The sequence below is a fragment of the Cetorhinus maximus genome, chromosome 21, assembly GCF_964194155.1.
Source record: "Cetorhinus maximus chromosome 21, sCetMax3.hap1.1, whole genome shotgun sequence".
Lineage (NCBI taxonomy): Eukaryota > Metazoa > Chordata > Chondrichthyes > Lamniformes > Cetorhinidae > Cetorhinus > Cetorhinus maximus.
This window is the reverse complement of record NC_135899.1, coordinates 19960709-19976306: the sequence shown is the minus strand read 5'-3', so window position 1 is coordinate 19976306 and position 15598 is coordinate 19960709. Positions and strand designations below refer to the sequence as shown.

Sequence of the window (15598 nt, the reverse complement as noted above, 5' to 3'; positions counted from 1 at the left end):
TGGTACACGCCTGTAAATATTTCCCAGACTGTCATATCCAAGTGGGTACTCTGTAATAAAATTGGAGGGGTGTTTCCGGTTTCGTTTACGTTAAAATGTGAACGTGCTTCGAGACTGTTTGAGCATGTAAATGATGTGACACTGTTGTGAATACTGATGTGATAGTCTGTCTGTATTGAACGTGATGTGTGAACTGATCGGGTATGTATGCCATTAACAGGCAGTGTTAACCATGTGAAAAGTAGTTCAGTTGCTGCATTAGAATGTTTGTCATGGGTTTTCTCTTGTACTGAAGCTCCTCCGAGTGCAACATGATCATTTGAATATCATTGCAATTTCTGTGATGGTCATTTTGAAATGTTCTTTTAGATATTTTAGGAATAAAGTATATTTTGCAAAAAAAATGTGGAGTCACAGTTATCATTTATCTCTGGTTTGTCTGCTCTGTCTCATCACTTTCCTGTCAGTGAAATAGTCCTTAAATCACTAGTATGTAGTTACCTATTTTATTAAAAATATGTAACTCTGTACATGTAACCTGTTCATATTATCATTTTTATATAGCATTATAATTTACATTGAGAGTCCATGATTACATTTGTAAATTGGTTCTTTAACGAAAAGAATCTGAAAACGAGTGGAATAGAAGCAGTTTTCTCAAAAAGGACACAGTTCATCATTAAATCTAAGAAACAGAAACTAAACATGCTATTTGTTTTATTTACAAATTGCTCCAGAGTCTGGGTTACCTGGATGATTTTAAGAGCTTCTGGATGGAGTAAATGGAGTGACAGATGCCTGTAAATTGTCCTGAAGTTTACTCTGGTACTTCAGCCATCACTCCCGCGGATAGGGACCTGAGATGGGCAGTGGGAATGCCAGCCTGCTTCAGGTAGGAAGCAATGCAAAATCGTAAAATCACAATGCACCGACTGTGGTCAATCAGCCCCCTCTGTCTGGAGAGGCACCTTGATAGAGCTATTCAACTGGTCCCAGTCCAGTTCCTTTACCCCCACAGCCAATCCCTTTTTGAAAGTTAGTTTTGAATATTGTTTCCACCACACTGGCAGGCAGTACATTCCAGATAATAATGGGCTGCGGGAAAATCCGTATTCATCTCACTCTGGATTTTTTTTAAACAATACCTTACACCTGTATCCTTTGGTTGCTGAACCCTCTGCCACTGGAAACAGTTTCTCCCTATTTTCTCAAAACCTTTCATGATTTTGTACTTCTCTATTAAATTTTCCATTAAACTTCCCTGCAGAAGCACTGGTCATAATCTTCCAATCCCCTTAGGTACAGGAGAGGAGCCAGAGGACTGGAGAATTGTAAATGTTTCATCCTTGTTCAGAAACGGTCTAAGAATAAATCCAGCAGCTCCAGGTAAGACAGTTTAACCTCTGTTCTGGGAAAGCTTTTAGAAGTGATAACCTTGGGCACAGTTAAAAAACACGTAGACAATTGTGTGGAGTACTTAAGGAAAGCCAGCCCGTATTTTTCAAAAGAAATGTGTCCAACCAACTTGATTGAGTTTTCTAATGTGGTAACAGGTAGGATTGATAGGGTAATATGGCTAATGTGGTATTTATAGAATTCCAAAAAGGCATTTGAAAAAAGTCATATAATAGGCTAACATGAAAATTTGAAGCCCACGGGATGAAATGGGCAGTGACAGTATGAATATGAATTTGCCTCAGCAGCAGAAACAGGTATGGTGAATGGTTATTTTTCAGACTGGAGTAGTTTTACAGTGTTGTTCCCAAGAGGTCGGTGTTATGACATGGCAGATGATATGTGCTGGGCGGACCACATCCCCGCGGGAAATTTGGTCGCTCTATCACAATGGTTTTACAATTTGTATTTATTATGAGAAGATGTGTGCACTAAATTCAGAAATAATGAGTCCACTAAGACTTTAGAGATCTTAAAAATTAAGTTAGAGTACTTATGAACAAAAAAAAAGATTTCAAACACATAATTCAGACTATAAATTACTTACTCCTATACCAACACCTAACATTCCTAATATTAACCTGATTCCCAGCTACACATCCCCTATTAAGGCAACAGAACAAAATAGATTTTAGAATTTAAAAAAAACCAGCAAGTTAACACAGTACCCACTTGACAGTGGAATTCCAAATGGCCTCCCCAACATCAGTTACTTTACATAGCAGACTTATGGACAAATGGCTGGTGGATTCTTGAAGACAGGAATGTGAGCGGGGAGTAGGATGTTAAGAGGCCTCAAGGCAATTTAGACGAGTTGAGTGAGTGGGAGAATACATGTCAGATGTAGTATAACGTGGATAAGTGTGAAGTTATTCACTTCCCAAGGAAAAACAGAATATTATTTAAATGGTGTCAGATTGGGAATTGTTGATGTACAAAGGGATCTGGGTGTCCTTGCATACCAATCACTGAAAGCAAGCATGCAAGTGCAGCAAGCAGTTGCAAGAGGACTTGAGTACAGGGGTAAGTATGTCTTCCTGCAGCTATACAGGTCCTTGGTGAGACCACACCTGGAGTATTGTGTGCAGTTTTGATCTCCTGAGCGGAGAAAGAAAACTTGCCATACAGGCAGTGCAGCGAAGGTTTACCAGACTGATTCCTGGGATTGTCGTATGAAAAGACATTGGGTCGAGTGGGCCTGTATTCACACGAGTTATAAGAATGAGAGGGGATCTCATTGAAACATGTAAAATTCTGACTGGGCTGGACAGACTGGATACAGGAATGATGTTTCCTCTGGCTGCAGGGTCTAGAACAAGGGGTCTCAATCTTAGGATACAGAGTAGGCCTCCAGTACTGAAAGGAGGAGAATCCTCTTCACTCAGAGGGTGGTTAATTCTCTACCACCGAGGGCTGTGAAGGCCAATTCACTGAATATGTTGAAGAAGGAATTAGGTAGATATCTGGACACTAAAGTCGTCAAAGGGGCTGGGGAGAGATCGAGACTATGGCGCTGAGATTGAGGATCAGGCATGATCATATTGAATGGTGGAGGAGGCTCGAAGGGCGAATGAGCTACTCCTGCTTCTATTTTTCTATGTTTTTCCACTCCTGTTAGATCTTACATGGCCCTCTCCTCACATAGCTTTTCATTCTCCTTTAATTTTCCCTTTAATATGTAAATTCAACTGTTTGATATGACTCTGAAACATCAAACTCTGAAAAGGAAGGTAAAAAATAAAATATTTTTCAGGCACATAAATAAAAATAGGAAGGCTGGGATGGAAATAGGACCATTAAGGGATAGATAGGATAATGCCACAGATAAGGATAGAGATAGGGCAGAAATATTAAATGATTACTCGACCCCTCTGGCTGTACGGCTCACAATGAATGTATGTAGTTAATACTAAATGTATCATTATTGTATTGAAGCACCTTAGAGTGCAACATGATGTAGGTTGATAACTCCAATACCATTGCACTGTCTGACTGTCATGTACAGATTGAAATGATTGTAATATTCATTAATTGTATTGATGCACCTCATGATCCCTGTTTAAAAGTTTAATCTGATTGCACCTTTTGTGATGGCAATTTAGAAATGTTTTGTAATGTCCTTTTAGATATTTTATGAATAAAGTATATTTTTCTAAATAAATTAATTGATTACTTAATTACAGTGTTTAACAGGGAGCTAGAACAGGTAGATATGATATTGAATGATGATCTAACTTTTCAGGTAAGTGCAATTAAAATAAGAGAAAAGGGATCGAATCAAACTCAAAGAGGATAAAGCCCTGGCCCAGAAGTTTCACACCCACACATTTAAAATAAATCTAGGGAATAGATAGCAGAGGTATTACTGCAGATTTGAAATATGTTTTTGAGGAAAAGGTGTAGTGCTAGAGGACTGGCAGAGAGCAAATGTAATTCATGTTCTTAAAAAGGCAGAACAGAATGTACCCAGGGAATAGTAGATCAGTCAACTAATGTTGGTGCTAGAAGAAATAATGCAATCCCTACTAGAGAGAGGAAGAACTTCTAACAAAAAGAAACAAATCATTAGCATGGATTTCAAAAAGGAAAATCTCTCTTGACCAAAGTTATGATTTTTTTGGAAGAGGTAACAGCGACAGTAGACAATGGTAATGTAGTAGATGCGAGTTACCTGGATTTTCAAAAGGCCTTTGACAATGCCTCTTACAATAGGCTACTGAATAAAGTCAGAGAATATGGAGTCAGCGGAGAAGGGAAGAATGGATTGCTAGCAGGTAGAAAGCAGAGGGTAGTTATTCAGAGTGGCAGAAAGTGGGAAATAGTATTTGACAAGGATCAGTACTGGGCCCACTGTTGTTGATAATTTGCATTAATGGTTTGAACTTCAGAATCAGAAACACAATTTATAAATGGATGACATGTGTCTATATATGTGCATGTGTGCTTGCGTGTGTGTGTGTGTGTGTGCGTGTGTGTGTGTGAGAGAGAGAGAAACAGTCAGTCAGTCAATACTGGGGAGGGAAAGGCTGAAGAGAAACAAACCAAGCAGGAGGGCTTCTTTTTGAAGGGATCAAATTGAAAATTAGGGAAGTTAAGCTAAATTTATTTCAAACATTGGTTAGATCATACTTACAGTACTGCACGTGGCTCTGGTCAATTTATTATTAAAAAGGATAGAGGAACTGGGGAGGCTGCAGAGAGGATTTAAAAAATTCTGCCATTTCCACAAACTCCAGCATGATGCCATCCCCCAAACGCATCCTCACTCCATCTCCCACCCCTGTCGGCATTCCGTAGGGACTGTTCCCTCTGGGACACCTTGGTCCAGTCCTCCATCATTCCCAACACCTCAGCCCCCTCCCATGGCACCTTCGCATACAATCACAGAAGGTGCAATGCCTGTCCCTTTAGTCCCCCCTACTCCTCACGGTCCAAGGGCCCAAATACTCCTTTCAAGTGAAGAAGTGCTTCACTTGCACTCCCTCAATTTGGTCTACTGCATTTGCTGCTCCCAATGATGTCACATCGACATTGGAGATACCAAACTGAGACTGGGTGATCGCTTTGCAGAACATCTTCGGTCTGTCTGCAGGCATGACCCAGACTGAGGTAAACGTCAATTCCTGTTCGACAGGTACTAGAAACTGTAATACTATTGTTTTCAAAATATAAACTTTATTCATAAAGTTAAGGTAAATTACACGACAGTTCCAATTTGACATCACATAAAGTGCAACACAGTTCTATGATGTTTAATGCCTGGCTATGACATTCTGAGGCAATTCAGTATGCTCACAAACAGTTTGCAAATAGATTTACAATTCTCATTTCATATCAAACATTCCCTGGTACGTTGTCTGGGGAAAAGAAAATTAAATGATAAAACAGAAAATAATTGAGGGGAAAATGCACAAATATTGAAGAAAACCAGATACTGAGTTGCTGCACTGAGGCTCACTCACCTGTACATTATCTTACACAGTGCTCTCTCCCCCTCATTCACTGTGTGAACCACCTAGGGACACCGGGGAGCCTTGCTCGCCTGTACAGGTACATTATCTTGCACTCCATGTCGGTGATTTTACAATGATATAAAGGCATCAATTGCACATAAGTGATTGTGTAAACATGCTGTGGGTTCATTTATTGAGATGAGGAACATGGGAACAGATATACATGGATAGAAAGCTTGAAGGCATCAGCAGCAGAACTGACTGTTGTGTGCTCTGCTCAATATCAAAAGTGAAACTAAAGCTAGGTAGCATGACACATTTCCCTTCTAGTGATGATAGGCAGCTATCTCTTAAAGGCATATTACAGCATTCCTCCTTTTTAAAGATACTTTAACCCCTTCCAAAGAAGTGTAACTAATTACAATACATGTTCATGTTTAGTTACCATTACATCAGCGTATAGAACAGATGAATCTATGAGTCCCTGAAGGGTAAAGGCAATCTGCTGGTACACCCAGATCCTATGATGGTAACTTTATCTGGAGGTGTATTTAATTGCTCACAGTGACCTGCCCGATTCTGAGACTTGGATAATGTTTCTGGTTTCATTAGGGATCTTGTCCTAAAGTCAATAGGAATGTCCAGTGGTTGAGGAGCTGGAATAGATCTGATTTCTCCTCACTTACGTCTCACCATTGTGCCTTTTTGTGTCATTACTTCATAGGACCCTGGTTCTGAACCAATCTTTGATGCCTCGGCTGGTTGCCACGTACCCTTCTGTGGGCCCCTGGATGTGAACTTGTCCCAACTGTAAACTTGGCAGCTCTGTACCCACATTTTTATCAAGACATTGGCCGTCTTCTCGTGCAGTTTTAAAACTTGCTCTCTAGTCTTTGAGACAGTAGAATGGGTAAGAATCCGTAAATTGGTATGCATTGGTCGACCTAACAAGATCTGTGCCAGTTATAGAATAATTCCACTTAAAGGTATCACTCTTGGATGTAACATTGCAATGGGTAGATCTTGCTTGGTCTGTCTACATTTGAGAATTAGGGATTTCACTGTGCAAGTCATTCATTCATCTGGGCCATTAGATCAAGCTAATATCAGGTCATAAAGATTCCAGTTTGATCGGCTGCCTGCCTTTAGAAATGACTTACCGGGAGGTGCCTGACTTGTCCCAATATGGCCAAAATGATCTTATGTGCTTGTGGAGATACTGAATTGAATCAGGCCATCCGTTTTCCACAGTTTCTGTAGTGTCACCTTTCACCATTTCTTCTTGTAGCTGCTAGCATTTGTTTTGCACAAAATGTTCTGGATCAATTGACAGACTTGCATTCTCCTGCAAGCGTAATGTTGCAGCTCACTTTTAATTGACAATTATGTCTAAAGATCCTGGATATTTCGCTTTTAGTTCATGATCTGAGGTGACAGGCGTCATTTATGAGTTTGATCTGCCTTGTGAGGTCTGATTGATTCCATGGATTGTTGCTCGTGTGAGGTCATGGCATGCTGATACACCTAGAGACTCTGGGCTGGAGTCTCCATGATGTAGAACATCTGTGTCACCAGGAGGATTGACTGTACTTACAGTCCAGGAGTATGATCCTGCACATGGAATTTGTGAGCTGTTGTATGCTGAGTGTTTCACAGCAGTGGGTTTTGCCATGTCTGCAGATATGTGTCTTTTAGAATTAGTAGGGGTAGCATGTTGGCACTTGCCCCTGTGTCAATCTTGACCAATAATGAATCCTTACCAACTTTCTTAGGGCAGCTAATTCGAATCTTGGCAAACACTTCAGATGGTGAGATGGCATCAATGCTTTCCATAATATTGACGGTGTGAAATAGGTGCTCTTCACACTCCATCTCATTGTGCACATCGTCATTTTCTTGTTTGTCAATTGCTTCGTGTATATGTTTCTGGCGGGATACCAGCTGGCCATCCTCATTGCTGAAAACTACCTGTTGCAAGCGGGTTGTTTGGATCAGCACACGGCTCTTTGTAGCTGCATCAGCCTTTGCTCAAGTGCACAGCCTCTGCCAAAGGCCCTTTCTGCCACATGCCTTACAGAATCGATGAAAAGCTGGGAATTTCCTTGGTGCATGCAAAAGGCCACACCCTCCACATGTCCTGCTAGGTTTGGGTTTCCTAGTGAGTGCTTCAACAACTGGGTTGTACCTTGGACCTGTAAGTTTAATCAAACTGTGAGGGTCACTTTGTACTTACAACCATCCTCTTCAGCCGCTCTTGAATGCTACACCTTTTCAGCTTGTCTAACAGATCTTCCTGGAATCCTTCCATGGGAGTGGATGTGATCACCAACTCAGCAATTCTGCCTGCTAGCTCTGCATTTGAAAAATCACAGAACGTCCCCTTTTCTCTGCACCTGATGATGAAATGGTCTATGGATTCTGTAAAAAAAACCAAAAATAGCTGGAAAAACTTAGCAGGTCGGACAGCATCTGCGAAGATGAATATGGTTGTAGTGTCGAGTCCGTATGACTCTTCATCAGAACTAAAGAAAAATAGAAATGAGGTGAAATATAAGCTGGTTGATGGGGCTGGGACAGGTGAAGCTGGATAGAGGGCCAGTGACAGGTGGAGGCAAAGAAGAGATTGCCAAACATGTCATAGACAAAGGGACAAAGGATTTTTATGGTAATGATATTATCTAAGGAATGTGCTAATGGTGGCATTAAGGGTAGAAAGCAAGACGAAGAAGTGACAAATGGCCCGAGTGGGTGTGGGGTGAGGGGAAGGGATCGAAATAGGCTAAAAACTGGAGATAAAACAATGGATGGAATAAATTTAACATTAATAGAAATTGGTGGGAAAAGGAAAATATATTTTAAAAATATATATTTTAAAAATGACAAATTATTAGAAAAAAGGAGGATCGGAAAGGGGCTAAGGATGGGGGAGAGAGGTCATGCGCTAAAGTTGTTGAACTCAATGTTAAGCCCGGAAGGTTGATAAGTGCCTAATCGGAAGATGAGGTACTGTTCCTCCAGTTTGCGTTGAGCTTCACTGGAACATTGCAGCAGGCCAGGGACGGATATTTGGGCATGGAGGGTGTTGTCGAAATGACATGAACTCTAATTGATGAAGACAGAAGTTGAACCTGATTCTGCACCAGTCGCCCAATATCTTTTGGGGATCCTTTAGCTCTTCTGCTGTTGATCCTGACGTGTTCAGCCTGTGTAGACGACAATGATATTATCTTGCCCCCTCACATTCTGTGAACCAGATGCTGTTCAAAAGGGAATTGAATAAATAATAAAAGAAAAATGAAAAAGATCATTTCAGGAGCCGATTTGGCATTGGGAGTTAAAAGCCTAAAGACATTTTAGAAGCAGCTCGCTGCTGCAATGGGGGAATCATTTGTTTCTGGGTGAATGAATTTCAAAAGCGTCTCTTCCTCAAAACCGTTTCTCTTGCTTATGCCACCCTTTGCTGGCCGATGAACGTTAGTACACAAGCAGAGAGGAAATCATGATAAATGCAGTGAGTGCAGAGCGACCTCAAATGCCAGCGTTAAAATAAAAGCAAAACACTGCGGATGTTGGCGATCTTGGACCTCGAAACGTTAACACTATTTGCTTCTCCATATACATGTGTCCTTTATGTGTTAATTTTTCGAGTACTTTGTAGTACATGCAACAACGGTCTCTGTTGGTGAACAAATATGTTACAGTAAAATCTGACATGAATTAGTTAATCAGAGGAGAGCGCAAATGCAGTCCTCCCGCTCCCACAAATTTTACAGTCGAGAATCCCGCATTTGGGGACATCGCAGGTGTCAGCACACTCGAAGTGCAATGGGCTGACCTCGTCCTGGGAGAACAATATTTTTTTGGACAAATATACTTTATTCATTAAATATCTGGAAGAACATTACAAAACATTTCTAAATCGCCATCACAAAAAGTGCAATCAAATTCAACTTTTAGACATGGATCAAGAGCTGCTTCAATACAATCAATGAATATTACAGTTATTTCAATATGGTCATTACAGACAGTCGGAAAGTGCAATGGTATTGGAGTTATCAACATACATCCTGTTGCACTCTGAGGGTGCTTCAATACAATTATGATACATTTAGTATTCACTGCATACATTCAATGTGAGCCGGACAGCCCGAGGGGTCGATACAATTCCCAGTCTCTCGGTGCACTATGACAGAAAGGTCTTAGACAGCGACCTTTCCCTATTGCGCCTTTGCGGCGGCTGCTCCAAGCTTTAGTGTGTCTCTCAGCACATAGTCCTGGACCTTGGAATGTGCCAGTCAGCAACACTCGGTCAGGGACAACTCTTTGCACTGGAAGACCAACAAGTTTCTTGCAGACCAAAGAGCGTTGTTCACTGAGTTGATGATCCTCCAGCTGCAGTTGGTGTTTGTCTCGGTGTGTGTCCCTGGGAACAGCCCTTAGAGCACAGAGTCCTGTGACACAGCTCTGCTCGGGATGAACCTCGACAGAAACCACTGCATCTCTCTCCAGACCTTCTTTGTAAAGGCACTATCCACAAGGAGGTGAACAAAAGTCTCTTGCCACCCCCGTACCACACACAGCCACCTCGAGGGCAAGGTGCAGGGAGGGTGAGACTCCTGGCGTGTAGGAAGGATCTGATTGGGAGGCACCTTGGTGCCTTTTGGAAAGTTCTGGCGATGAACTATTCTGCCACATGACTTTGACAGTCTGCTCGGAGAACCATTGGACAGGATCCAACATCTCCTTTTCCTGCAGGGCCTCTAAAACATTACGTGCCGACCACTGCCTGATGGACTTGTGGTCAAAGGAGTTTCTCTGCATAAATTTTTCCACAAGGGACAGGTGGTACGGCACGGTCCAACTACTTGGAGCATTCCGCGGCAGCGTAGCCCGACCCATCCTTCGCAACACCGGGGACAGGTAGAACCTCAGCACGTAGTGACACTTGGTGTTTGCGTACCCAGGATCTACACACAGCTTGATGCAGCCGCACACAAAGGTGGCCATCATGATAAGGGCAATGTTGGGCACGTTTTCTCCCCATTATCTAGAGGCATCCCTGTGGACATGATCCATTTTCGAACTCCAGATAAAGCGAAAGATGGCTCAGGTGATCGCCATCGCTCAGGAGTCTGGAATGGGCCAGGCCTGCGCCACGTACAGCAACAGCGAGAGTGTCTCACACCTGTTGACCAGATTCTTACCCGCAATGGAGAGGGAGAGTCGCTGCCACATGCCCAGTTTTCTTTCCACCATAGACACTCGCTCCTTCCAGTTTCTAACGCATGCCCCGGTCCCTCCGAACCATATCCCCAGCACCTTCAGGCCATCTGACCTGACGGTGAAGGGGACAAAGGATCAGTCAGCCCAGTTCCCAAAGAACATGGCCTCACTATTCCCATGATTTACCTTGGCTCCCCAGGCCAGTTCAAACTGGTCGCAGATGTTTATCAGTCTGCGCACCGACAGCAGATCCGAGCAGAAGACAGTGACATCGTCCATGTACAGGGAATCTTTGACCTGAGTGCCTCCACTGCCTGGGATCGTCACTCCTCTTATGCCCTGATGGACTCAGCAAAGGGTTCTATGCAACACACAAACAGAACAGGGAAGAGAGGGAAGCCCTGCCTGACTCCAGATTTAATTGGAAAACTTTCTGATTCCCACCCATTGATTTGAGACTGCGCTACTGATGTTAGTGTAGAGCAGTTGGATCCAGTTGCGGATTCCCTCCCCAAACCCCACTTTGCAGAGCACATCCACCATGTAGGTGTGCAATATTCTGTCAAAGGCCTTCTCCTGATCCAGGCTGATGAGGCAGGTATCCACACCCCTGTCCTGTACATAGGTAATCGTATCCCTGAGCAGTGCAAGGCTGTCCGAGATCTTCCTGCCGGGCACAGTGCAGGTCTGGTCAGGGTGGATCACCAACTGCAGAGCAGACTTGACCCAATTGGCGATGACCTTGGACATAATCTTATAGTCCACATTCAACAGTGAGATGAGTTGCCAATTTGTAATTTCCTCTCTTTCCCCCTTGTGCTTGTAGATGAGGGTGATGATGCCTTTCCTCATGGATTCTGACATGCTACCAGCCAGGAGCATACTCTCGTACACTTCTAGCAGGTCTGGGCTGATCCAGTCCCACAGAGGCGAATGCAACTCAGCCGGTAAGCCATTGCTTCCAGGAGTCTTACACTTCTCGAAGGACTCAAGGACCTTAGTCAGTTCGTCAGGCGATAGCAGTTTGTCCAGGCTCTCCCGCTTGGTGCAACAGTGAGAACTTGGTGGTTGGGGTAAGGTTGCTGAGGAAGTTTTTGGAGTCGCAAAGATGTTGTTTATTGTAAAAGCTAAATGCAGCTCTGAAGAAGGGTCATAGAGACTCGAAACATTAACTCTGTCTGTCTCTCCACAGATGCTGCCAGGCTTGCTGAGATTTTCCAGCATTTTCTGTTGTTTCTGATGTTTTTTGTTTTTTGTCTCCAGGAGAGGCGATTAGAGCCCTGGGGAGTATCCGAGGAGAAAATTAAAAGGTCCGTTATTGGGGTTTATGTGGGGGTTATTGGCTTTCAGGGTAATGTTAGTTGGGAAACAGGGGTGGTTATTGGGGTTCCGGGTAATGTTAGAGGGGACTGGGGGATTATTGGGGTTCAGGGTAATGTTATTGGGGGCAGGGGTTATTGGGGTTCAGGAAAATGTTTTGGGGGCACTGGTAGGTTATTGGGGTTCAGGGTAATGTTAGTGTGGACGGGGGTTATTGGTGTTTAAGATAATGTTAGTGGGGGCGGGGAATTATTGGGGTTCAGGGTAATGTTGTTGGGATGGGGGGTTATTAGGGTTCAGGATAATGGTATTGGGGGCACCGGGGTATTATTGGGATTCAGGATAATGTTCCTGGGGACACCGGGGTATTATTGGGGTTCAGTATAATGTTAGTGGGGACACGGCAGGGGGTTTATTGGAGGTCACGGTGTGGTCGTGGGGGTGATGGGGTGTGAGGCAGACTCGCTCAGCAGACTTCGCTGAGGAATGCTGCCTGCAGTATGGATATTCCCCATTTGGTGGCGCCACTCCCTCACCTCTCAGGCTGTCTCCTCATTTTGCTTTCTCCAAAACTCAGCCATCCTCACTGCAAAACAGTCCCGGCCTGTTCCCAAGGCATTCTCAACGCTTCACTCAGTTTGTCTCCTTCAATATTTTTTTTAAAAGAGAAGTCATTTTCTCCCTTCCTTTCTGGTCCCACCCCTCTGTGCCGCCCAAATTTCTCTTTGAATTGCTGGGTGGCCCTGGGGTTAACCCCCTCTGGTTTTGAGGTTAGGTTGGAGAAGCTAGGCTTGTTCTCCCCGGAGCGAAGGTGGTGGGTCTAATAGAGGTGGACAAGATTATGACAGGTTTAGATAAGATAGGCAAAGGAAGGCCGCTGCCATTAGCTCCCATATACAAGGACTAGTGTCTGTAAGTGTGGCGGGAAGCAGAGACAGAGATTCCGTTTGACTGAGGATCTGACAGGCCACTCGCTTCGTTCCCCTGTAGACTAGTGAGGACGGGGATGATGTGTAACAGGGACTTGGCAAGAGATGGGATATAAGCGGTAGAGTTACAGATGAACTGAAGTTTATGTTGGGCGGTGGGCGGGTTACTGGCGATGAGAACATTGTAATAGTCAGGACTGGAGTCAGAGTGATGGCTGAGTGTGTCAGTCGGGCTGAAGTCTGGGCAAAGCTGGACAATGTTACAGGAATGGAGTTTTTGTGATCACAGGGTCAGCAGTTCATTTCCGGGTTGGAGCATAATCGATATGTGTGAAAGACAGCGCACTGATTAACTAGCCTAACATAGTGCAAATTAATAATGTTGTCTTATCTCTTCGTTCATTATCTTCCATTGAATCAGTGTCAAAACTTGTAGAGAATCCAAAAGTGCTGTATCCTCAAGAACATTTCACTTTTGTGAAAACAGGTTTTGTAACTTATGGCGCAAACAATAATTTTCACTTGGAAGCATATACTTACGCAAAGACGTGTGGCAGGTCAGAATATTGGAAAGAATATAAAGAACAGCAAAGAATGACAAAAAGATTAATAAGGAGAGATAATTAGAGTATGAGGGAAAGCTAGCTAGTAATACAAAGACAGGTAGTTAGAATTTCTATAAATATTTAAATAAATTAGTTAACAATGTGAGTGTTGGTCCTCTAGAGAATGAGTGTGGGGATTTGATAATGGAAAGTAGAGAGATGGTGGATGAATTAAACAATTTTGCTTAGGTCTTCACTATAGCGAACACAAGTAACATCCTGGAAATAGCTGTAAATCCGGAAATGGAAGGAAGGGAGGAACTTGGGAAAATTACAATCACCAGGCAAGTGGTATTGAGCAGATTGTTGGGGCTGGGGGCTGACAAATCCCCAGTTCCAGATGGACTTCAACCTAAGGCCTTGAAAGAAGTGGCTAGTGAGATAGTTGATGCATTGGTTTTAATTTTCCAAAATTCCCTAAATTTGGGGAAGGTTCCAGTAGATTGGAAAATAGTGAATTTTACTCCTTTATTCAAAAAGGGAGGGCGACAGAAAGCAGAAAACTATAGGCCAGTTAGCCTAGTATCTGTCATGGGGAAAATATTAGAAGCTATTACTAAAGATGTTATAGGAGGGCACTTAGAAAAATTCAAGGGAATCATACAGAGTCAACATGGTTTTGCAGAAGGGAAATCATGTTTAACCAATCTATTAGAGTTTTTGAAGGAATCACATGTGCTGAGGATAAAGGGGAACCGGTGGATATACTGTACTTAGATTTCCAGAAAGCATTTGCTAAAGTGCCACATCAAAGGTTGTTGCAGAAAATAAAAGCTCATGGTGCAGGTGGTGACATATTGGCAAGGGTAGAAGATTGGCTGGCTAACAGGAAGCAGAGAGTAGGCATAAATGGGTCTTTTTATGGTTGGCAGGATGTGACGGGTAGTGTGCCACAGGGATCAGTGCTGGGGCCTCAACTGTTTACAATTTATATAAATGACTTGGATGAAGGGACCAAAGGAATGGTTGGTAAATTTGCTGATGACACAAAGATAGGTAGGAAATTAAATTGTGAAGAGGATGTAATGAGGCTACAAAGTGAAACAGATAGGTTAAGTGGGCAAAGATCTGGCAAATGGAGTATGATGTGGGAAATTGTGAAATTATTCATTTTGGCAGGAAGAATAAAAAAGAAGCTTATTATCTCAATGGTGAGAGATTGCAGAGCTAAGATTCAGAGGTGTCCTTGTGCATGAATCACAAAATGTTAATATGCAGTTACAGCAGGTAATTAGGAAAGCTAATAGAATGCTATCATTTATTGTGAGGAGAATTGATTACAAAAGTAGGGAGGTTATGCTTCAGTTGTACAGAGCACTGGTGAGACCATATCTGGAGTATTGTGCACAGTACTGGTCTCCTTATTTAAAGAGTGTCGTAAAAGAGTTAGAAGCATTTCAGAGAAGATTTACTAGACTAATGTCAGGAAAGGGAAGGCTGTCTTATGAGGAAAGGCTGGACACGTTAGGCTTGCATCCACTGGAATTTAGAAGAATAAGGGGTGAATTAATTGAAACCTTTAAGATCCTGAGGGGTCTTGACAGGGTGGATGTGGAGAGGATGTTTCCTCTTGTGGGAGAATCTAGAGCTAGGAGTCAATGTTTAAAAATAAGGTGTCTCTCATTTAAGACAGAGGTGAGGAGAAATTTTTTTCTCTCAGAGGGTGGTGAGTCTTTGGAACTCACTGCCTCAAAAGACGGTGGAAGCAGAGTCTTTGAATAGTTTTAAGGCAGAGATGGATTGATTCTTGATTAACAAGGAGGTGAAAGGTTATCGGGGGTCAGGCAGGAATATGGGGTTGAGGTTACATTCAGATCAACCATGATCTTATTGAATGCCAGAACAGGCTCGAGGGGCTGAGTGGCCTACTCCAGCTCCTAATTCGTATGTAGGTTCTAAGAAAATATAAATAAACAAAAGCATGAACAGGAAACTCAAATGTGGAAGATTGGTTATGCATTTCCTCGGAGCCTGTCCTGCAGAAAAGAATTAGCAATTTTAATTCCTTTTATACTTCAGAATTATCGGATTTAAGGTTTTGTTAGAAATGGGAGAGACAACGTGACATTTCTACTATCAACAAATACCGCTTATCCAAAATTAGCTCACCAGT

The 15598-nt window shown here is 42.8% G+C and overlaps 1 non-coding gene across 1 annotated transcript; it reads right to left on the bottom strand.

The window, feature by feature from the left end:
* Positions 1-9136: 9136 nt before the first annotated feature.
* LOC144696212 (U1 spliceosomal RNA) lies at positions 9137-9298 on the bottom strand. The gene has a single exon (XR_013580124.1). It is a non-coding gene; the product is annotated as a U1 spliceosomal RNA (small nuclear RNA).
* Positions 9299-15598: the final 6300 nt, after the last annotated feature.